Genomic DNA, 26,113 nt, shown 5'->3' on the forward strand with positions numbered 1-26,113 from the left:
TTTATTTGTAACTCCATACCCAACGTAAGAGCTTGAGCCTCTTCGGGGGGTACTAACATTTAAATATACAGTCTGTTCTTCTCTTTCTCCACTGTTACATAGAAGATATTACTTTCTCCATCACTTGTTTTCAAAAGCTACAACCACTTCCTGTCAACTCGACTTCAAAATAAAAGCATAGAAATGAAACAGAAAGTTCACCTAAATTACATTATAAGATATATATAAAACTGCAACGAAAGCAACAAAAACAATGCAACATCCCCTTCAGTCTCAAAAAACACAAATTGGGTTATCTACACTCCCACCAAAATTATGAAAAGAGAGGGGGGGGGGAGAAAATAAAAAGAGTCCCTCCCACCTCTACTCTTTTTATTTTCTCCCCCCCCTCTCTTTCTCCATTTAAGAATATCAATGTCTCTTTGCCGTCATCAGCTTCTAACAAAAGAACCAGCTTCTGCACTGGGCGCTCCAATATGGAAGGTTTACCGAGGCGCTCACCCTTCTTGTTCAGTCTCTTATCTCCAACTGAGATTTTCACTCTCCTCACAAGTCCATCCTTACCGCTGACAGTCTCTAAGACTCTTGCTAGTCTCCATGTTCATCCATGTCCATCGCTATATCACCGACTAGTAGATTTCTCTTTGGCGTGTGACAGCACTGTCTTGTGGTGATGTTGTGAAGATATTTCTGTTTCCAGCGACTCCAGAACTGCTCTGCCAGATACTGTACACGACGCCATCTTTTTGCTCCGTACAAGTCCTCTCTTGGGAAATCACCAGGTGGGGGCAGTGCTGTGCCGGATTTCATGTTGATCAAGTGATTTGGGGTGAGTGGTTCTAAGCTGTCGGGACTATTTAAGTTATCCACAGTGAGGGGACGACTGTTGACTATGGCCATGGCTTCATAGAGTAGAGTCCGTAGTGAAGCGTCATTGAGTCTATCATGGGAAAGTGACCGAGTAGTGTTCAAAACACTCCTGACAGTCTTTATCTGGTGCTTTGTTTGCTCATGGTTGTGAGCTATTCTCAGCTTCGTCACGTGGTGCTCTTTAGGGATGACCTTTGGGTGCTTGAATGAGTCAGTGAGTGACGAATGGCGGAGTCTTCCTCCCACCTTGAGGATACCATCTGTGTTCAGAAAAACATCAAGGTTGTTTAATTTGTTGTAACACTGTAGTTGACTTCCTTTCTTTAACAGTCTTATTTCTTTATCGTATGTTTGACTTTGCAGATCTTGGATTATGACACGTTCAGCACTTTCCAGTTCGCTCACTGTAACATGACCACCTGACTTTATGTTTTTAGCTTGGCGCAGAAGGCGGGCCACAGCTTTGATGGCTCGGGACCATGACGAAAACTTTGACAGACGAACGACAAGACTCATCGTTTCTGTGGTCTTTGTTTGCAGCGCCTGTGCCTTTTTAGGGTGGTAGATGACATGATGGGGAATGTACCATTTTTCACCATGAGTTCCGTTTTCGTTTACTTCTTCGACATCATCTCTCTCAATGATTTCTTTCATGAATGTTGTGTAGTCTTTTTTGTATTTCTCATCTCTGCAGAACTTTTGTCGATGACAGAGCCTGATTTCAGCATGTTTTTTTGTTATCAGGTAATTGTGGCCATTGCTTGAAGGGCAGAGGCATCTCATAATGTCCCTTGTAATTTTCCCTTATGCCGTCTTTGAGTTTTCCAAGGAAAACAAGGTCCTCTTGTGAGACAGTTTGTCATCTCCTTTTGTGTCCTTAAAGTCTGACTCCAGGGCGCCTATCACATCCATCGGCAAAACTGGAGGGAGTTCCTTTACCGTAACTCTGTGACACAGGCTGGATTCAGATTTCTCGTGAGACGGTGTTGAGCAGCCAACAATGCTCCACCCCAAATCTGTCAGGATGGCAAAGAGCTCGTTGTCTTTTCCTGTTAACACCTGTCTGGGTGTCAGTGCTCTGGGACAGTTGTACCAGATTAGGAGTCCGACATCACAGCTGAGGAGAGGTGGCATGTTATCTGTGATTGCTGTTAAGTGAGACCATTGCTTTGCTGTGTCATGAGTGGGAATATGATCACGATTCGCAGGAATACAGTCTCTTGTGTAAGATTGAGGAAGGTCGATGGGCAAGCAGGAATTAAAGCCTCGCACACAGAGTCCAGACACTCTTTCACTCATCATGATCATGTTTTTTCCAAGCATGCTGGTAAGTTTCAGTTTCACAGGATAGGTGTCGGCTTGTAGTTCCTTGCTTACCTCTTGGTCTATGAAGGTACTGTCACTTTGAGTATCTAATAATGCATAGACAAGCTGTTATTTGGATGTTTTTTTTGCTGAGGACACCCACACAGGAACGATCATGGAAGTGCTGCCTGTCTGACCGCCTCCAGTGACGTTGAGTACCGTAGCTGCTTTGGTTTCATTTTCACTATTAAGAGCTGTGTTCACAGTGAAAACAGATCTTTCTTGATTTCCACGTCTTCTGAAGTTCTCATCGTGGAGACAGGTAGGGTGCCTTCTCTGACATACATCACAAGTGTGGCGGTGACGACATTCCTTTGCACCGTGACCTGGCTTCATGCAGCCTTAACACAGCTTATTATCTTTTACATATGTTCGTCGATCCTCCAGGGACTTTTCCATGAAGGTTGTACACTTGGGCAGTTGATGCTTGTCATCTTTGCACCACATGCAGAGGGGCCTTGGTTTATCACTGTTTATGGCAGTTTGCGTGCTGAAGACGCTGAACCCTTCAGCGTCTTTGGGTTCTATTTTCTGCCATTTTGATAGCTTCTCCCTGAGAGCTCTTTGGATCACAAATGGCTGCCCAAAGCATTGATTGAGCTTATTCCATGCATATGTATGCCTGTTCATCGTTTCGATAGAATGTTCCTTCAAGGCATTTGTGAGCAGGGCCACTGACATGTTTCTTTAGATGGCAAAGTGTATCAGCTGAAGAAATGCACTTTCGGTCCACTAGTGACATGAATGACATTCTCCATTCAATGAAGAGGAGTGGGTCTCCACTAAAGACTGTGGGCATTGGCATTGGGAGTCTGTTTATGGCTATGCTGTCTTGTATTGCTTGGGCCAAACAGGACACATCAGCAGTGGGTGTTGGTGCCGTAATGTGAGGGTTTTGACCATTTACAGAAGGGCTGAAAGGGATATGTCTCAAGTTCTGCTGTGTAGACTGTCTATCAGTTTCCTGTCTGATTTCTCTGTCGTAGATCTCCAGTCGTGCACGAGCAGCCTCCATTTCCCTTTCTGCTTGTAGACTCTCTAATTTAGACTTCTGCAAATGTAGTTTCTCCTCCATCATTCTTATTTCTTCCTTTTGCTTTCTTTCTTTTTCCATTACTTTATTGAGCCTCCTTTGCAGCAAGCTCTGCGGCTGCATCAGCACTTTTTGCAGTTAAGACAAAGGGTTGTCATGGGCTGATAGCTGGCAAAGACAGTGCCTTTCACGCTCCGCATCAAAATCGCCATCTATTTCCGTTAAGCGGTCGTTGATAATTTTCATAATGTCTTTCGTTACAGCCTCACATGCGTCAATCCTGCGTCTTAGTTCAGCGGATGCTGTGGTTCGGTCTCTTATTTCGCTGTAAGCTCTCATCACACCAATCATTCCATCTTCAATTGCGTCTGCCATTTCAGCCAATTCCCGTTTTGATATGTCAGTCTTTAATATTTCTTTAGCTTTTCTGACTTGGTATTTCCACTGTTTATACAGGCTAAGCAGTCTTGTTTCCTTTTTATACAATTCCTCCTGTTGGTAGGCAAGCATTTTCTCTGTCTGCACAGTGGGGCGTTCTGAACGACTTAGTAATGCTAACCCGTCAGTTTAATCCATTTTGAGTTGAAGCTCAGCTAGTTGTTTTTCTTTATATTCAATTTCCTCCTTTAATTCCTGCCTTTACATGCCTTCACAATCTTCCTGATGTAATAAACCTATCTTTTCCTTTATTTCCGTTCGTAGCTTAATTATCTGTTCCTTTATGTCATCCATTTTGAGTTTAGCCGTATTCTTTACCTTCTTAGTTCACACTAGATGCTGCAGCTCGCTAATCTGTGTGCCGTGCCGTTCCTTCAATCCACAGGCAGCGTGGTGTAGCTTGTAGCTTGTGAAGGTGAAGCTCTTACTTTTCATGCTAGATGCTGCAGCTCGCAGATCTGTGTGCCGTGCCATTCTTTCAATCCACAGACAGCGTGGTGTAGCTTGTAGCTTGTAGCTGGTGAAGGTGAAGCTCTGACTGTTCATGCTAGATGCTGCAGCTCGCTGATCTGTGTGCCGTGCCGTTACTTCAATCCACAGGCAGCGTGGTGTGGCTTGTAGCTTGTAGTTTGTAGCTGGTGAAGGTGAAGCTCTTACTGTAGCATTTCCCTCCGAATAATGGTCGTAGGCTTTACTTTACTGATGAATTAGAATTTATTTGTAACCCCAGACCCAACGTAAGAGCTTGAGCCTCTTCGGGGGGTGCTAACATTTAGATATACAGTCTGCTCTTCTCTTTCTCCGCCGTTACATAGAATATATTACTTTCTCCGTCACGTTGTTTTCAAAAGCTACAACCACTTCCTGTCAGCCGCGTTAACTCAACTTCAAAATAAAAGCATACAAATGAAACGGGAAGTTCACCTACATTACATTATAAGATATATTTAAAACTGCAACGAAAGCAACAAAAACAATGGAACATCCCCTTCAGTCTCAAAAAACACAAATTGGGTTATCTACAATATATATACACATTAATATTAAGATTTGTAAAACATCACAGACAGAAAGGTATTTCCGTCATTTAATGGTAAGCTATTGAAATTGTGATTCCATAGATGTGTCTCCCATCACCCAAATCCCCTGACTATTCTCTCAACTCAGTATTTACATTCTTATATTCAAAGAAAATTACTAATATCTTAAAAAACTACAAGTCCTTTTCTATCAGCTGTGCACCGTTATGGTGTAAATATAACCTATCTACCAATTGGATCAAATATAAAAGTCAGCCGAATTAGTGTTGATACTGCGAGGAGACATATTATATTGTGTGATGAGAAATGTAAGATGTTGTTTAATTGTTGATATATTTATGATCCACGTCACGTATACAGTTTTGGCGGCAGTTCTTCAAGTTTGTCCAGAAGTCTTCTCATCAGGGCTCTATAAATAGAGAGCAATGGTAGATATGCAATATTTAATGTAGCCGAACCGTGTATTACAATGCCGTTATGTGATGATTTCCATAGAGAAAAGCAAGAAGACTCGGAATAAAGTATATATATATATATTTTTTAATGTTTTCGGATTTCACATCGCAGAAACACTATATCCCAACGTGCATTGCGGCTAAAACATCCAATCAGCAACTGAGGATCTTTCCCACGTCTTTTTCCGGTATTGTTCCTGTAATGCAGGGGTGCCCACACTTTTTTGGCTGGTGAGCTACTTTTGAAATGACCAGCTCACCGAAGTCTACCAACCAAAAACAAAATCCCAAATTGCAAGGGTTGCTGAATAACATGTTTTATTTATACATGAGATAACTACAATAGGGCTGCAACAAATGACTAATTTGATAATCGATTAATCTATCGATTAATGAAACGATTAATCGATTATTCTGACTATTACTGTATGCCTTGCACAATTTCGCAAACGCTCTTATTTAGCCATCAACTTTTAGATTTAGCTTGAGGTTGTTTTAGGCATGTGGAAACTAACAATGAAGACAATAAAGATGAATACTTGATTCAAAAATACATATATTATTAAATTAACTTAACAAATTGTTTACAAAATTAACATTGCTTTTTATTTAAATTAAATAAATGAAAAGAAACAACAATGTTTTAACAAATCGTATTAAATAATTTGATGACAGAACTGTAAACAGAATAGCTGAAACTTTAACAAAATAAAGAGAACCTCTAATCATTAACCTATGTTTGTATAATTGTGTTAAAGGACACATGTCAGGCTTTTCCAGTTATTACCCGTCCCCTTGTGTGTTATGAAGGTTTTTATGCATGTAAACGGTCTGCAGAGTCAAAACCCTCAAAAGTACACCCTGTAGCAAGTAAAACTCTAAAACAGAAAATACCTCCCCAAAACGCCTCGTTGGTGAAACGTCATTGTGCATTTTTTACTTCCTGGGTGCTGTGTCGTAGAAGCACCCAGTAGCCACGCCCAGAGCTATGCCCGCACCCTCTGCCAGCCTAGCATATATACTAGGGGTGCACCGAATGGGAAATTCTTGGCCGAAACCGATACAGAAAATAGGAAACGGTTGGCTGAAAACCGAATGCCGAAAGGCCGAAAATGATTAATAGAAATATATATATATATATTAGGGATGCACCGAATATTCGGCCACCGAAAATTATCGGCCGAAAATGGTTAAAAAGGCCCTTTCGGCTTTCGGCCGAAAGGGTTCAAGCACCGAAAAAATATCTCCGAATGTCAGAGAACAGGGTTACGTTGGTAAACTAACGTGTTGTTGTGATGACGTAATCAAAACGCGGCGACAAGCATAGCGCGCGACCATGCTCGCCGCTGGCTCACAGCCAACATGTCTGCCGCTTGGAGATATTTCAAAATATCAGAGAAAGAGGCGCGGATTGCGATTTGTAAAACGTGTTCAGCTGACATTTCTCGAGGGGGTGTAATTGCAAAGACTTTCACCACTTCGGGATTACTCCACCACTTGAAATCAAAACACCCGGACAAATATGCGGAGTAAGATCAAATCACAAGCACTGACAGCGAGAGACTGTTCAGCGCTGCCTCTCATGTGCTTGATGGGAAGAGGAACAGACTAGATAAAGCAGAGAAGCTACTGTTCATTAAAAAGAACCTCCCACTTTTCCTTAATAAGTAGAAAAGGCTGGCTTATCATAAGCTTATCTAGTCCTACATGTCTACTCTATACCCACTTTCCTGAACAGTTTTCATTGTGAGTTATAATTCACCATCTCAGGTTATCATTAGGGGGAAATGACAGCAGCACAGTGTTCAATATATTGTATTTTCGGTATCGAAATGATACAATGTTGTTTACATTGCTCATGAGGACAGACCACCTTATTTGCAGATTCTTGAAATTGTAATTTAATTTGTAATTGATTGTGGATTTTGTATCCAGTTTTCATTTAATGTATCTTTATACAATGTTTACTACTTTGCTTATGAGGACAGACAGCCTTATTTACAGATTCTTGAAATTCAATTGTAATTTCATTTGTAAATAGTTACATTCATGTGGATTTATCCAGTTTGCACATTTGTATGCATGCACTTATAGGTGCATTTGTTGTTGTTGAAGGCCTGGCTGTTACAGTCTTTATTTACACTATTTTGTAGTAGGCCTACTGGCCTAGATGTTTATGCAGTTTTAAAGCACCTTGGCTTTGTTCTGAATGCACTTTGTTGTAGTTATCCTACAGAGAAAAGAAAATGCACTTGACTTGGAATGAATGTACTGTATGCATTCAAAAGTGCTGAATACATGTTTTATGGACCCATACTAGTGATTATTATTTAAGTTAAGTTTTGCCATAATCATTTATTTTTCCATAATCAGGCAGCTGAACAACATTGGTAAAAAATGTATACATTATATATATATATATATTTCTATTAATCATTTTCGGCCTTTCGGCATTCGGTTTTCGGCCAACTGTTTCCTATTTTCGGTATCGGTTTCGGCCAAGAATTTCCCATTCGGTGCACCCCTAATATATATATTTAAGCAATAGCTCACGACAGGCCATGGTATATGCTCATTATATCACAGCTAAGGGGCGTGGTTCGGCCAGACGCGAAGCTGGTGAATTATAACTCACAATGAAAATTGTTCAGGAAAGTGGGTATAGAGTAGACATGTAGAACTAGATAAGCTTATGATAAGCCAGCCTTGTCTACTTATTAAGGAAAAGTGGGAGGTTCTTTTTAATGAACAGTAGCTTCTCTGCTTTATCAGCCATAAGTCTGTTCCTCTTCTCATCAAGTACATGAGAGGCAGCGCTGAACAGTCTCTCGCTGTCAGTGCTTGTGATTTGATCTTACTCCGCATATTTGTCCGGGTGTTTTGATTTCAAGTGGTGGAGTAATCCCGAAATGGTGAAAGTCTTTGCAGTTACACCCCCTCGAGAAATGTCAGCTGAACACGTTTTACAAATCGCAATTCGCGCCTCTTTCTCTGATATTTTTAAATATCTCCAAGCGGCAGACATGTTGGCTGTGAGCCAGCCGCGAGCATGGTCGCGCGCCCTGCTTTTCGCCGCGTTTTGATTACATCATCACAACAACACGTTAGCTTACCAACGTAACCCTGTTCTATGACATTCGGTGAAAACCGAAAGGGCCTTTTTAACCATTTTCGGCTGATAATTTTCGGCGGCCGAATATTCGGTGCATCCCTAATATATACTGTTGGAATCTCAGGTTCAGTTCAAAACTGTATCCAGTCAGTGGTTGACATTCCTTTTTAACACTGTTCCTTCAGATGTTCGAGCCGGTATTTTACTGTATGCGCGGCATTTCACGGAGCATAGCTTCACAAAACATGGAGCAGTTCATACCGGATATGTACAGCGTAGGGCACTGAAGGACGATGCTGTTCCTACTTTGTCTGGACCAGCGGGAGATTCGGGTACACAACCTGTAAGTATTCATTGTTGTTTGTGTATTTATAATGTTTAAAACAAACAAGGTATATCTACCACGACTGTGTAAATGGGTAAACGTTTTTTCTGGCTGCTAAGCCATTGACACAGTGCTAACAGGGCTAACTAAGTTGCTAGCGTTTCCATATATCAACTCCAATGTCAGCAGATGCCTTACGGCTCGTCTACACTACAGGCATCAAAAAATCTTGAAGCTGGGCGTGTCTGAAGCTTGGCGATTTTTTTGCGAGCAACGCCACCAACAACCAATCACATGAATCTCCCGCCCCCGACATACAAAGCAATAGCAATGTTAAAACGAAGTAAACTGGATATAAACCCTCCAAACAGGCGAAAAACCTACCAGTTTCACCCACTGTCTCTGCCACCTCCCTCCATGCCTGGTTCCTCCGGTTTGTATCCCGGTAAATAGTTCTGGTCGTAAAGAACCGGGTGATTTGCTACCGTAATATCTCGTTTGGAATATGAGGAAATTAACTGCGGTCTGGCTCTCCCAGCTTGCACGCGGTTTGATTGGCTGCGCTTGTACTGGCGGGATTTGCATAAACGGGATTTGATTGGCTGATGCTAAGCATCGAGCCTCAAAAGTTGAACATTGTTCAACTTTTGATGCCGATAGATGCTCGTGATGCTTGCAAAGCCATGCCATGCTCCCCACAATGCAGTTCAGCGAAGATTAAAAATCTTCTACATCACCCCATTCAAGTGAATGGGCGAAGCGTTGAAAGCATTTTTTTATGCCTGTAGTGTAGACGGGCCGTTACATGTATCTCATAGCAAGAGAATGTCTGCATTCACACACAACATACTCATAGACAGTAGACTCCGGGTGATTTACCGTACAGTCAGTACATTATAGTTGGCGTTCCTGGCGTGTGAGCTACCGTTCATAGCGTGTATGCTACATAGCTAAACAAGAAGGCTATCTAGAGCTAGACATGCTAGGGAAAACATTGTTTTCATGCCAGCTACAATGAATGACCGAACGTAGCAGACCACCCGTATAAGATTGCAATTGTAAACATGTTCTTGCTAGCCTAGACTAGCCGTTGTTCCTAGTAGGTTGGCATATTATACTGAATAACTAGCAAACGTAGGTTAGCATATTAGCTGGAAAGCTAACTGTGTTGATTAGATAGATAGATTAGATAGATACACACTCCTACCACAACTACTACTAACGAATCTAAAACAACTAAGTTTCTCTAATATTTTGTGATTTGCATTTGATTTCGTCCTGCCAGATCAGGAAGCTCCTGGCGTATCTGGCGGACAACACACACACACACACACACACACACACACACACACACACACACACACACACACACACACACACACACACACACACACACACACACACACACACGGGATGATCACTCTGATGCCTCGTCCTAAAAAGCCCAGCAGCTTGCAAAGCTGCAATAGGCAAGATGCCGAAAATAAAGGGAGGAATGGATGATATACAGTATATACATATACAAGGCATACTATTTACACATGTTCATTTTGTACATTTCTAAAAATAAAGTTTGATGGAAATACTTAGTAGCCTTTCTTCCCTGAATCATTTGCTCCTATAACATATCATTCATATATAGCAAACCATGATTTGGATTTTTCATCAAACAGTAGTAGTTTATTACAGGTCAAAATAACTTACTCTTCTATAACAACAGTTGTAGGTACAGTTCGGTTAGTTAGCGTCAGTGGCGTAGCCACCATAGGGCCAGGGTGGGCCTAGGCACCCCGGTTTACTCATTGGCCCACCCTAAGAAAGCTTCGGTGTCATTTAAAAAATATATATATATATATTTTTTTTATTTTATTATTATTATAAAAAAATGTATTCACCCATTGAGAATATCCAAGAATGCAAAGTGAAATTCAAGTGAACAAATATCGAGTTTAATTAATGTTGTATGTGTTTTGTCCTCTGAACCGAACTCATTTACGGTAAAAAAAAAAAAAAACTGTGTTGGTTCCGGCGTGCCATAATAACGTGAGAGAGGCAGAGAGCTGCCTGCACAATAAATAATGGCTCAAAGTTCACTAATGAACTTTGTTTTTTAAATCCAGACTCCAAGAAGAGCCCCCACTGCCCTCATCTAGCAGCGATCTATACGATCATTTTCTGATAACGATGAAATAGGCCCGTCTCCCTCTCCCCACCTCTCCTGCTGCTGGGCTGTCAGAAGAAAAAAAATGTTAACGGAAACTCTGCCGCACGGTTCCCTCGTCCCTTGGAAGAGGCGGAGAGGTGGGTGTTTTTCATCTGCTGGTGGACAGTCCGGAGAGATATACACAGGGTTGGGTTGTAACTGTTGTAACGGAATACATGTAACGGCGTTACGTAATCGGAATACAAAAATCAAGTGTATTCAGCTGGCATTACATTTTAAAAACGAGTAGGCTTAATCTGATTCCAGTTACTTTCGTAAACCTGGAGTGAATACAGTTTGGAATACTTATTGGATTTATTGGTGGAAAAGTTTCCTCACAAAATGTAATATTCATTACCGGCAGAACTGTGTGCACACTGCACAGCGCTGCAGCATGTCTGAGTGAGAGAGAGATGCAGTGTGTCTGTGAGGCCCCGCCCCCGCACGTAGATGAGAGAGATCTCTTAAAATATATTGAAAGTTAGAAACGGAGATGGTTAGATAAAATGTGCAAGATAACGTTTATGTAGCATTTCTGTATTGTCGAAATGAAGATATTTATAGCGGTATAAAATCAAAGTGAATGGCCTGCTGCTGCTGAATGCATGGGGCAAGTGACTGGAACAAGTTTTAAAAGTTATTACATCGTTTCAGATAATAATAATAATAAATAATAATGATAATTCATTCTATTTAGGAGCGCCTTTCAAAGCACCCAAGGACACCTTACAATTCATAACATATTCCAAGGAAAGGTTTTAAGACAGTACAAAGAATGCAGTCCGGGTGATGTTTTTTATGTGGGGTGCAGATGAGAGAGCTGTCCAGAATGACACAAAGATGTTGTGTTTGTGCTCTTGATAAGCCATTAAAACAGGAAAATACGTGTCTCCTGTTCACCAAAACATACCCATCTGTTATGGGAAAATAAAGTATTCCAAAAGTATTCTAAAAGTAATCTGCCACCGGTACCGGCGGGGATTGTTGTTAGCTACTGATGCGCAGAAGAAAAATCTGGCCCGCCCTATTTTTTACAGGCCCACCCTAAAGTACATTTCTGCCTACGCTACTGGTTAGCGTATGAAATATACGGCTGTGCCGACGCCTGATGTTCCGCTCAGAGCAAGCAGATAAAAGCACTGTTAGACATGGGCGGAGCCTCTCTGGTGGTTGACTAATCAGAACAGAGTTGCCGAGCTGACCAATCGGAGCACACTGGGCTCACAGGGAGGGGGGGGGGCAAGAGCTCCAACGAGCCGTTTAGGACAGAGAGTGAATACACATACTTTACAGAGATGCTGTATGCGAAACCAATGTGAGTTTGGAAAATTGCACAGTGTTTTTCTATTTTAGTATACCTCAACAATTGAATTATGATCAGTGGAAATGGCCATGACATGTGACCTTTAACTCCATGTGTTGCTGCTAGCATACATAATACCTGACGTGGAAAAGTTACTCGTGGATGTGGGCGCTACAGAGCTACTAGAAAGACAGTCGAACCCGGTGCATTCCTCCGTCTGAATGTGGTGCACTTTTGCTAAATGTTTAGACAAATTGCTCGTGTTACCGCCTTTACATGCTAAACACTCTTGGCAACGAGCATTGTCCACCTCAAGACGGGTAACATTTAACCACACCTTGGAGCGCTTCTCTCCGCAATCTCCGCCGTGTGTTGCTGCATGTAGCAGATGCGTGTGTGTAAACTGCCCCGCCCCCCTCGCACACGGGGGAGAGAGATCTCGTCTGGATTGGAAAGATCGAAAATACACCGACCATAGACGCATTTTTTTTGTCTTTTTGCATGTTAGAAACGAGTTGGCGACACTAAGACTGCGAGATAATGTTTGTGTAGCAATAATACATGACCTTTCTCAACTCGCTACTCGGAGGGAAGTCGCTGTCATATGCCTTGTGAAAACTCCGATAATGCCTCTCCACATTACCTTTCTTTGGCAGAGCGACGCTTGCTTTACAAATAAGGCAAATAACCTTTGAATGTGACATCACAACAAAATATTCTTCCTCCCATTCTGGGTGGAAGTGGTATGTCTTTAGCTTTTTGCTCGGTCCCGCACTCATTTTGTTGTTTCTTGTTTGTCTCTTTAACTTAATTGGAGTTTTCCCGGCACTTGACTGATTTTGTATCGCTTTGCATTCTGGGTTAACAGACTGGAAAGCAATAGGTCGCTTTTTCTGTCAATCAAGTAAACTCCTGAATTAAGTGGCAGGGCCAAGGGAGGAGGGATCAAAACCTGTTTTGTCTATTTTAACGGAGCTGGATTTTTCTTTTTTATGAATGACTCGCGATCTACCAGCATTGCCTCCGCGGCGACGTACTGGGCACCTCTGCTGTAATGAGAGTTCACATTTGTGCTACATTGAAGGTTGGAAGTGACTACACATCTTCAGAAAAATAATTTGCTTCAGATATAACTCATAGCAATATTGTAACCATTAAGAAAAGCTAACTGCATTAAAAACCCAGTTAACAAACACTAGGTAAAGTATTTTTTCCTTCAGTAATGAAGATGTAATTCTAATGTAGACACACCTGGGGTCGCTGTTCAGTCTGTTACGCTGAGCCATGCATTGTCTGGAACGTAAAAGGGACGAAGAAGACAAAGTGAAGTGACGTACTTCCGGTTCAACATGAAAACATTCCCAGTTAAACATGCAAAAACAAATCGCCAAATAAAAAGATAAAACACTGGCATGTAATTTACGTTAGAATAAATAAAATGGTTTTGAATAATTGATGAGAGTAAAATCTACGTCACTTTACAGCCCGCCCGAAACCAACGCTGTCATTTGAACGGCGATCAAGCCTGAGGCCGCAGAGCTCTTCTTTTACTGTCCTTTCTTCTTAGAGGAAGTACAGAAACACGTAACTCTGGATTTCTTTTAATGTTTGAGGTGCAATAAACGACACAGCAGCTTTTTGGCATGTTAAAACTATTATTTTCTGCCTCGCTCATGAGAGTAACGGTACGTCTACACTACAGGCATCAAAAAATGCTTTCAACGCTTCGCCCATTCACTTGAATGGGGTGACGTAGAAGATTTTTAATCTTCACCGAACTGCATTGTGGGGAGCATGGCATGGCTTTGCAAGCATCACGAGCATCTATCGGCATCAAAAGTTGAAGCTCGATGCTTGGCATCAGCCAATCAAATCCCGTTTATGCAAATCCCGCCAGTGCAAGCGCAGCCAATCAAACCGCGTGCAAGCTGGGAGAGCCAGACCGCAGTTCATTTCCTCATATTCCAAACGAGATATTACGGTAGCAAATCACCCGGTTCTTTACGACCGGAACTATTTACCGGGATACAAACCGGAGGAACCAGGCATGGAGGGAGGTGGCAGAGACAGTGGGTGAAACTGATAGTTTTTTCACCTGTTTGGAGAGTTTATATCCAGTTTACTTCGTTTTAACATTGCTATTGCTTTGTATGTCGGGGGCGGGAGATTCATGTGATTGGTTGCTCGCAAAAAATCGCCAAGCTTCAGACACGCCCAGCTTCAAGATTTTTTCATGCCTGTAGTGTAGACGGGCCGTAACAGCTGGCGAAATTACAGCCTCGCCTACTGATTTCAAATTTGTGCTCTAAAATGATATTTATAAATGACTATTATCATTATTATAAGCAAGACAATAACTGGCAAAGATATGTAGAAAATAAGTGTATTTAAGATACGTTCATAACGAACGTAACGTGGGAGAAAATACGTTTCTAGCTAAACGTAATTGAGAATGCAGTTTAGTTACGTGGGAACGTAATTTTTAGGAGACAGGGTTGTCCCTGTGGGGCCTCCCCTGTGGGGGGCCAGCAGGCCTGTGGAACGTGCACGGTAAATAATATACCAAGAGAACATTAACCTTTAGTTGTGGTGTGAAGATAGAACCTCAATTAAGAGAGTAAATAATCCTTGTGATTACTTTGGGCCGGCCTCCATCTCGTACATAACCTAATTCAATGGACCATCCCAACATAAAACTACAGCTAATCAAGAGCTTTACTGAGGCATTGCAATATGACTTTATGGGGTTTTAGAAACACACCCACGTGTATGCGAGCGTTCATGCGTCAGTCACACACACACACACACACACACACACACACACACACACACACACACACACACACACACACACACACACACACACACACACACACACACACACACACAGTTTGAAAATACTTTAATTACCTGATGGATGATAAAGAGTTTTCATCTTGGAATACATTGTCACAATTCAGATAATAAAATTGTATTTGAAAAATAATACATATTTTTATCGGAAAAATGTGAAGTTAAATCAACCGTGAATTCTAACTCAGGACATTAAACCCAATAATAATACAAAATAATAAATGTATGTACTCTCCTTCTTTTAAGGTTGTTGTATTCATTTGCCTATTTTCTACCAGAAGGGCTTTAGTTGGTCTGTGGGTGTTCATTGTAGAACCAATGGCCTTCAAAGTATATAAAAGATTCCAATAAAAAGAGGAACAATGCCCACTGTTTTACACGAACAGGACCACAGGATATTTGTAGCAGAAACATCTCACCAGTGTAAATATAATATTGCCCACTTAAGTTTTGCTTTACTAAAAAAAGTTGACCTAATGGCTTTAAAGTCAGCATCTATTCACTGACCTTTAAGAATTTTCTTTTGAAATACGTTCAACAAAAGCTTTGTATCTTGAAATTGCATATAAATAACAAAGCATTTTGCTTGATATCACTGCAAATGGCTCTTTCCTGTTATAATTCACATTGCAGCAATATTAGACACACAGAGCAAATATGTTAGTAGTAATAGTAAGATGGGGGGGTAGGGTGGCTGGGTGGGTAGTACAAATGCAGGATTTCCCCCCCAGGAGACAGCCTCATGTGAAACCAAAAGTCAAGGGGAGAGAGAAAACAAAGGGATTTTAGCCTTTGCAGACCATTTACATGCACAAAAAAACAAAAACCTTTAATCTTAATGAGCCACTACCATCAGTGTGTGAATGTGTGTGTGATGCGTGAATGTTGACAGTGTACAAGCCCTTTGAGTTGTCAGAAAGACTAGAAAGGCATTAAACAAATGCAAGTCCACTTGCTTCATTTAACCCAAACCATGACATTTTTGAATTCACGATGTAAACCATAAATCAAAGTTAATAACTAAAGTAAAAAGAAATAAAAGTTCTGAAGAAAAACAAAGCCCCTCGTCCTATATTCATTTCCTTGTTAGGGGATCACAAGTCATCATAACATTTTTATTTTGGCTTGCATTTGGTATAAAAGTGTAGCATTACTTAACTCACCAGTGTTAAAACATTTCAAAACTATACATATTTTCAACCTCCAAAACAGTTTCTCAGAGGACAGTTTCACTTATTTGAGGTCTTAGTGCAGTCAAATCAGATTTGGCTTCACTGTGTTTGCAGGTTGGAATAAATAGGCCGTTGGAAATTGACTCCATTTAATCTGAGCATTGAAATATAGACCGTGTAATCAGTTCTTGTTCACATGTGGGCCAAGATAAGACTGGTTTTATTTGTGTGTAAATCTATCCTGAGAGGCCTCATTCTTGGCTGTGGCTATAGTAAGCCATGCCTTGCAGCCATAGCAGTGTGTATGTGTGTGTGTGTGTGTGTGTGTGTGTGTGTGTGTGTGTGTGTGTGTGTGTGTGTGTGTGTGTGTGTGTGTGTGTGTGTGTGTGTGTGTGTGTGTGTGTGTGTGTGTGTGTGTGTGTGTGTGTGTGTGTGTGTGTATGTGGACATAACTGGTCCTTCACTTGGGTCCCCACCCTCTGCCTCAGGATCCTTGTGTAATTATGAGATGATCTGGGCATCGCACACAAAGCATGGTCACACTGCCTCGGGAAGTGAGCACAATAATCTCTGTAACAAGGCCAGGGAGCCTCTTCAATGCTCCAAATAAGGAAACGTAACTCAAGTGGACACAATATAATACCTTAGGTGTATTGTTCTATAAGAGAGGAAGTTGAAAAAAGGTTAAACAAACAAAAATCTTCATTGTGTTTCCCATAACACCTAAGAGCCACGCCTGCGGAGGAACACTGTCCTCTTTGTTTCAGCAGAATTCACAGAGTAATAAAACGTGTGTGTGTATTTGTAATCATTTGTATCCGTATCTGTTTCTTTAGCTCGGCGTTGGCACGATGCATTATGAAGAAAACTTGATTGCTGTCACCTGAGCCTCATTCGCTTTAATTACATCCGTTGTGTAGACATACATGCATACAAATGGCTTATTTGAGGAGTGGATGAAAAGGAGTTCATTTGAAATACTACAACAAAACCATTTGTTCCCACCAAAACAGTACTTGCTGTATGACAAATGATGCTTTAGTCTTATGAATAATTCTCAAATTCTAAGCAATCAAGTTTTAAAGATATCGTAAATCCTGTTTAAATGGCCTCATTCATTACAGCGTGGATATGGGGGGGTACTAATAAAGTGTTACGTCTGAAATTGTCAGTGACTTGGCGTTGGTGGAGATGTTGGGCTGATGTGTGCTGCGACTGACTGTACGGTGATGGAAATGTCGCCGTGGCCTCGTTAGCATTCTGCTGGAACCCTCGGGCGAGGGTGTCAGATTCTCTCTAAATTTACAGCTCAGTTTGGAACCAAAAGAGATTCTGTGCAGAATGGCTGTGAGGGGCCTTATAATAAAAAATACTGATGATCACCAGCGAGGTCCACCATGAGGACGATGTGATTAATGAAAGATGTGTAAAAGATTAGATCAAAAACATGAAGGTAATGTTAGTTTCTTTCTTTTCATGTCACTTCCATGAATATGTGATATATGTGTTGGGAACCTCAGATTCTAATCAAAAGGTTTTATATTCATATGCCAACAAATCATTATAATGAGGCCCCCACCATGCTGTCTTCTAACTATAGAAAATAACAACAGTGTGTGAAAAATGTATTGTTAAATAATTTTCAAAAATCATAATCAATTAGTATCATGGCACTTATAGTTTGGACAATTTTTTTAATTCATGAAAAATGTAATTACTATCTCTTACCACCCAAGCCCCCCCCCCCCTCAGTGATAGGTTGGTCGCTCTTTACAAACTAATGCTGTGCCCCAAATACTGTAAAATCCCATTAAACAAAATAACAAATTATCCATCCATCCATCCATCTTCTCCCGCTTATCCGTGGTCGGGTCGCGGGGGTAGCAGTTCCAGCAGAGAGCCCCAAACATTCCTTTCCCTGGCCACATCAACCAGCTCTGACTGGGGGATCAAGGCGCTCCCAGGCCAGCGAAGACATATAATCCCTCCACCTGGTCCTAGGTCTACTCCTTGGTCTCTTCCCAGCTGGACGTGCCTGGAACACCTCCCTATGGAGGCGCCCAGGTGGCATCCTAACTAGGTGCCCGAACCACCTCAACTGGCTCCTTTCGACGCGAAGGAGGAGCGGTTCAACTCCTAGTCCCTCCCGGATGACTGAACTTCTCACCTTATCCCTAAGGGAGACGCCAACCACCCTGCGGAGAAAACCCATCACGGACGCTTGTATCCGCGATCTCGTTCTTTCGGTCATGACCCATCCTTCATGACCCATTCTTCATGACCATAGGTGAGGGTAGGAACGAAAATGGCCCGGTAGACAGAGAGGTTTGCCTTCTGGCTCAGCTCCCTTTCCGTCACAACGGTGTAGTAAAGCGACTGCAGTACCGCTCCCGCTGCTCCGATTCTCCGGCCCATCTCACGCTCCATTGTTCCCTCACTCGAGAACAAGACCCCGAGATACTTGAACTCCTTCACTTGGGTAAGGACTCATTCCCTACTTGGAGTGGATAGTCCATCAGTTTCCTGCTGAGAACCATGGCATCAGATTTGCTGATCCTCATCCCAGCCGCTTCACACTCGGTTGCGAACCGATCCAGTGAGTGCTGAAGGTCGCAGACCGATGAAGCAATTAGAACCACATCATCTGCAAAAAGCAGTGGTGCAATCCTTAGTCCACCGAACGGCAGACGGAAATGGGTCCGACTTACTGCCGAGGACCCAGACACAGCTCTCGCTTTGGGAGTACAGAGATTGGATGGCCCTGAGTAGAGACCCCCTCCCCCCATACTCCCACAGCACCTCCCACAGTAACTCCCTGGGAACTCGGTCATACGCCTTCTCCAAGTCTACAAAACACATGTAGACCGGATAAGCGTACTCCCAGGCCCCCTCCAGGATCCTTGCGAGAGTAAAAAGCTGATCCATTGTTCCACGACCAAGATGGAATCCGCATTGTTCCTCCTCAATCTGAGGTTCGACAATCGGCCTGACCCTCCTTTTGAGTACCTTAGAGTAAACTTTCCCGGGAAGGCTGAGTAGTGTGTTGCCTCTGTAATTAGCACATACCCTCTGATCCCCCTTTTTGAAAAGGGGAACCACCACCCCGGTCTGCCACTCCTTCGGTCCTGTTTCCGACTTCCACGCAACATTGATGAGACGTGTCAACCATGACAGTCCCTCAACACCCAGAGCCTTCAGCATTTCTGGGCGGATCTCATCCACCCCCGGGGCTTTGCCACTGTGGAGTTGTTTGACGACCTCAGTGAATTAGATTAGAATTAGAATTAGAATTGGGAGGGATGAAACACTCTTTTAATGGTCACATTACATCACACAGGAATTATAATTTAGTATCCAGGGTGTAAGGTGATATTTACCTCTGTTTCCGCTGGTTGGTTTGTTTGTCAGCAGGATAGCGGGAAGAAAAAAACGACAGTCCCAATTTTAATAACATTTTGGTTCAAGGGTGCAGCATGAGCCAAGGAAGAACCCATTACATGTTGGAGGGAATCCAACTCACCAGCTGATAGAGAGACGATGTCTGGTCTTAGAGAAGTTCTGAGCTCTCCCATCACCTTTTTAGTTTCATGTTGTAACATTGTACCTTTTACTGCTGACGGACAAATAAAGGTTTTTGGATTTATAATTGTCAGATCAATTGCTAAAACCCTAAAAGGATATTCAATTTTATTATACTGGAAAACAAATAACAAAACAAAAAACACAAAGAATTTAAAAGGGAAGCAGAAACTGTGAACTGTCGCCTTAAAAACAATGATAAATGAATTATCAAAACTGTTGCTGGATAAGTTTCTTCCATGCAGAAGTTAAGGACCGACAGAAAGAAGAAGTGGCAGATCAAGAAATCAAACCAAAATATGGAAAAGGCTGGTCTGAATGTAACAAATAGAGGCCAGGGTCTTCCACACCAGACAGGACACCAGGGACAGGCTCCTGAGACGTTCGGGTACAGCAGGTTGTGATGCAATCCCAAGCTGTAACAACATGAGGAAGAAGGAGCACGAGAAGCTTGGGAAATACAGAGGACTCAGAGAGGAGCCAAGAGAAGATGTGGAAGGTGGCCGCAACAGTGGAGCATGAATAAATGAAAAACAACAGTATGTGGCGATTGGGGACATATTTTATATCATTTATTTTTTCAAGAACATATTGTATTTCTTTTGGAGTTTTTGTTTTTTTGTGGTTTTAACTGGCCAACTATAGGGTAAAACCAAGCAACCCTGTCTCCTAAAAATTATGTACCCACAGAACTAAACTGCATTCTCAATTACGTTTAGCTAGAAACTTATTTTCTCCCACGTTACGTTTGTTATGAACGTATCTTAAATACGTTTATTTTCTACATATCTTCTAGAAACATATTTTCTCCCACGTTACGTTTGTTATGAACGTATCTTAAATGCGTTTATTTTCTACATATCTTTGCCATTTATTGTCTTGTTTATAATAATGATAATAGTCATTTATAAATATCATTTTAGAGCACACATTTGAAATCAGTAGGCGAGGCTGTGATTTCGCCAGCTGTTACTCTCATGAGTAAGGCAGAAAATAATAGTTTTAACATGCCAAAAAGCTGCTGTGTCGTTTATTGCACCTCAAACATTAAAACCCTCTGGAGTCTAAGGGTATTTTTTCAATTTTTCGATGTTTTCTTAAATCGCCTTTTAAATGTATTTCTTCTAACATGGCACCCCATGGTGTTGAATATCAAAAATGTTCAGGACAATCTCTAGTATTGCTATACTGTATATTTAAATTACTCACCTTAGAGCACTGTGTGATGAGATAAGTAGCTCAAAAGCTTAACATTTGACATCCGATTTTCGGAAAATCGTCAAAACTCTTGTGAAAACACAAATTTACTCATGTGATCGAATTATTTTGGTGTTTTAGATTTGGTTAACAAAGTCTTAGGATCACAAAAGTAGTGAAATATTTGAATTACACTGTATATAAATGTGTAATTCATGTCTAAAATGAAAATAAATTAATTCGAATTTTGAGTAAAAAAGGTGTTTATCACTCTACTTTCACCACAGCAGGGACTGAATCATGACTTCATATTACATACCAAGGTTCATGTGATGTGTACAAATACAAATTGAGCATTCAAACTTTTCATTCAACCAACAATTTATTATAAATATGTTTTTTTCAACCAACTATTTATATAAATATAAGAAACTGGAAAATCTCACTATTTACAATATTGAACATCAGAACTTTCAACCAACTCTTCATTATAAATGTCAAGACAGTGTCAAGGTCTTTGTCTGTCTTCCAAGACAGTGGGTCTGGCTGCTGTGAATATGGGGGTGATGGTGCATGGGCTGCTGTGTAGGTGGGGTGTACAAGTGCTATACGAGACCTCCACGAGACCTCCTTGCTGGCTGGGTTGAAGGTGATGGCTGTGGTGGAGCGTTTGTGCTGAGGTGTATATTGACCTGGTGGCAGCAGCAGATGGAGGCAGCTGTAGTGATGCTGGTCTGCTGGTCCTCGGACCACTATTGCGGTAAGCATGTTGTAACTTCCGGTTGTTGTTGTCATCTCCGGGTATCCCGTGTGCCTGTTCTGTTGCTGATAGCTTATTATCTTAAACTTAATCGATCGTTTTAAAACTCTTGATCACGGCAACTGCCTGACATTGTAATCACACGTTACTACAGCTTAAGCACTCACAACTCTCCTTCTCTTAGCGACTGTAACTCCACAGTTGCCTACACTCTTTTCGGGTTTGCTAACGGTAGCTACTTTAGCTTGATAGCTAGCCATGGCTCTTTCCCCACCCTCGGGTGCTATTTCCTGCTATAACTGTCTCATGTTTGGTTACTTCCCTACCTCCTTTACTGGTACCGATACATGTGTTAAATGTAGTATAGTTGTTAGGTTGGAGGCGGGAATCATAGCCATAGAAGCCCGGCTCCGCATCTTAGAAAGAAACTCAGCTACAGTAAAGCCCATGTTAGCCGGTGCGGACCGGCAAAAGGTAGCTCCTCTTAGCCGTCCCCCGGCAACTCCCGAGCAGCAGGGAGATTGGGTGACTGTTCTTTATTAAATATTATGAATATGTCTTTATTATCAGGCTATGTTCCACAATCATTCAAAGTAGCAGTGATAAAACCGCTTCTTAAAAAGCACAACCTCGATCCAGAGGTTTTAGCCAACTATAGACCTATTTCTAGTCTTCCGTTCCTCTCAAAAATTATTGAGAAAGCAGTCGCAAAACAGCTGTGTGATTACTTAAAAAACTATGATTTATTTGAAGATTTTCAGTCTGGCTTTAGAACACATCAAAGCACAGAGACAGCTCTGGTTAAAGTCACAAATGACATTATAATAGCCTCAGAAAAGAGACTTGTCTCTATTCTTGTTTTGCTCGATCTCAGTGCTGCATTTGATACTATCGACCATGATGTCCTATTGCAAAGACTAGAGCACTTAGTTGGCATACAGGGAACTGCTTTAGGCTGGTTTAGGTCCTATCTATCTGAACGCTCTCAGTTTGTACGTGTCAACGATGAATCTTCCACGCAAACCAAAGTTAGCCATGGAGTGCCACAGGGCTCAGTGCTCGGACCTATTTTGTTCACATTATATATGCTTCCGTTAGGCAATATTATAAGGAATCATTCTGTAAACTTTCATTGTTATGCGGATGATACTCAACTATATTTATCAATCAAGCCTGATGAAATTAATCATCTAAATAAAATTCAAGACTGCCTCAAGGACTTAAAAACGTGGATGACCTTACATTTTTTTATGTTAAACACGACCAAAACTGAAGTTATTATCTAAAGATATACTAACTATGGATGGCATTAATTTGGCCTCCAGTGAGACTGTAAGGAATCTTGGTGTTATATTTGATCAGGATTTATCCTTTAACGCCCACATAAAATCAATTTCAAGGACCGCCTACTTCCATCTACGTAACATTGCAAAAATCAGGCATATCTTGCCTCAAAATGATGCAGAGAAACTAGTCCATGCATTTGTTACTTCAAGTCTGGATTATTGTAACTCCTTATTATCAGGGTGTACCAAAGAGTCAGTCAAGTCGCTTCAGCTGATTCAAAATGCTGCAGCTCGTGTACTAACCAGAGTTAGGAAGAGGGACCACATTACTCCTGTTCTGGCTGCCTTACACTGGCTCCCTATAGAACACAGGATAGAATTAAAAATTCTTCTTCTCGCCTACAAAGCCCTTAATGGGTAGGCGCCATCTTACCTTAAAGAACTCATTATACCCTACTGTCCTACTAGGGCATTGCGTTCCAAGAATGCAGGGTTGTTCCTAGAGTCTCTAAAAGTACAATGGGAGCCAGAGCCTTTTCTTATCAAGCTCCACTTTTGTGGAATCAGCTTCCAGTTTGTGTTCGGACGGCAGACACCCTATCCGTTTTTAAGAGTGCGCTTAAGACCTTCCCTTTTGATAAAGCTTATAGTTAGGGCTGATTAGATTCAGCCCCTAGTTTTGCTGAGATAGGCTTAGTTTGTCGGGAGACATCTTACTTCTTCCTTCTCTCTGTCTATACCTGTGTACTCTCATGTTCCGATTAAACCAGCTTCCCCAAATTTCTTTCTTTTTGGTGTGTATATACGCCGGGATCCGGAGTCATGGATGATCCTGCGGTCCTGTGTCATGGATCGCGAGTCCTGGATCTTGAGTCGTGGCTGTGGTCCTGGATCATAAGTCCTGGATGGATATCCTCGTGGATTCATCTTCCTATTACACACATGCATTTCCAAACATTTGGACTACCTATGTTACAAATGTATTATCTTTTCAATTTACACACGGCATCTATTGCACGTCTGTCCGTCCTGGGAGAGGGATCCCTCCTCTGTTGCTCTCCCTGAGGCTTCTCCCATTTTTCCCTTTAAACTGTGGGTTTTCTCCTGAAGTTTTTCCTTGTACGATGTGAGGGTCTAAGGACAGAGGGTGTCGTATTGTCATACTGATATTCTGTACAAACTGTGAAGTCCACTGAGACAAATGTAACATTTGTGATATTGGGCTATATAAATAAACATTGATTGATTGATTGATTGATGGTGATGGCTCTGGTGAAGGCCCTTGAGCCACGGTAGATCTTGACCTGGGGGCAGGCACAGATGGATGTTCTGGCTGCTGGATAAACGCCGCCTGTGGGCCACTAGGCCCAGGCAGCTGTAAAACCTCTCTGTAAAACAAATTAAAATGTAGGACAATAATTACTGCATTGAAATAAAGTTCAAGTAAAATGTTGCTCAAGCACAAATAACAATGCACACATAAAAAGAAAGTTTAGGAGGTTGGACAGGAGTCTCTCTCTCACACACATACACACACACACAGGTATTTCAAGTTACTTTACATTCTGTATAAAATTACAGACACACATATACATAGGCTACATCTGATTACAAAGTCTCATCTGTACAGGACGGTAAAATAATCACAGGCACACATACAAATAAATCTATGACAAAGTCTCATCTGTACAGAACAGTATGATAAAATAATCACAGGCAAACATATACATAAATCTATGACAGCCTCATCTGTACAGAACTGTATGATACAATAATCGATGGCAAAAACATGTCTATAGCCACTGTAAATGTCTCCGTTGTGGGACGAATAAATGATACATTTAATCATCTTCACATGTAATCTCACTTTTACACACCAAAATAACGTTAACACAGAGTAAACGTTTGCTAATGGAGAGTCTATTTTGTCCCAAGAAAAAGTTCATAAAAAAATGAAAAAATATATCAATCAACCTATTGTTATTTTCGCGGTATTCCCCACACATTGCCAGGACACTATTACTGTAATATTTACACTTACCCATGTCCAAATGGATCCTTGTTGTTGTCTTTTTATTCTTCTTCTTCAGAAGAGTCGAAGACTTCAGGTTCTGAGGCTCTATCTTCACTGCTGCTAGCGAAAAAAATCTCTAGCGAAGTCGGCGACTGTAACGTTTTTTTTTAAGCCATTTTCTGTCTCTCTTTTTCTCCTCACAGATATAAACTGATGGGAGACACGTGGTTTATGTTTTTTTTTACTTGATGGGTAGGTCCTTAGTGATTTCTCGATGTCTATTGGTCATTTCAGACCATGATGGCTGCCGGCCGAGATTTCCTTGACGGACACACCAATCCACCAATCCCACACAGTGTAAAGTCAAGCTGCTTTGAGCGGCCACATTGGCTGCTGTGCCCTGGTTACAGTCTCATAGGAGATACCGCTGGAAAGATACCGCTGGAAAGCTACACTTTCAGCGATTCCGCGGATATCTGAATCATATTTCTATTCCTTGTAATCAAAAATATATGATTAATTTACGTAAATTATGCGCACTTGGACGTGTTGGAGTGGCAGTGCGCCAAGGTTACGCCGAGCGTCAAGCTCTTTGAAATGGAACGAAACCACGGCAGACTATTCAAAACTGGACTTGAACGCCCCCCAGAACTACACATGCTGGCTATTGTGTTTCGCACATAGACTTCAACATGTTCTATGGCACGTCTCTACTGGGAATTGTAGTTTTAAAAGACGTTTTCTTTTTTCCCAAAATTAGAAGTTGACAGTATTAAACTGTGAACAGCCCTGGAGGTTTAGGCGATAGGAAACAAATAGGTGTGTACAAATTTAAAACATGTAATTACTAAATGGGGGAAAATCGCTTGTATCCATAATGGGCAGCATTAATGTATACCCACATGACAGCTCATTGTTACTTTGTAATTCTACTCCACTACAATTCAAAGGTTAACCTGGTATTTTTACTCCACTACATTTATTTTGGTTACTTTGCAGATTCTGATTAATGATGTGAAATATAAACAACCCTTGAATCAGACTTTAGTTACACCTGATTAAAATGCAGGTAAGGTGATTGTCAAGCGCCAACAATCAGGAGAGATAT

At 41.5% G+C, this 26,113-nt stretch overlaps 2 protein-coding genes across 3 annotated transcripts in view; one reads left to right on the forward strand and one right to left on the reverse strand.

The window, feature by feature from the left end:
* The window catches only part of LOC307021219 (uncharacterized protein), a 616,546-nt gene that overhangs the window by 366,212 nt on the left and 224,221 nt on the right, over positions 1-26,113 (forward strand). The gene's annotated exons all lie outside the window — the stretch shown is intronic.
* Positions 1-26,113, reverse strand: part of LOC307021236 (uncharacterized protein) — a 146,535-nt gene that overhangs the window by 92,549 nt on the left and 27,873 nt on the right. The gene's annotated exons all lie outside the window — the stretch shown is intronic.

This window comes from Notothenia rossii (genome assembly GCF_949606895.1).
Source record: "Notothenia rossii genome assembly, chromosome: 1".
Taxonomy (NCBI): domain Eukaryota; kingdom Metazoa; phylum Chordata; class Actinopteri; order Perciformes; family Nototheniidae; genus Notothenia; species Notothenia rossii.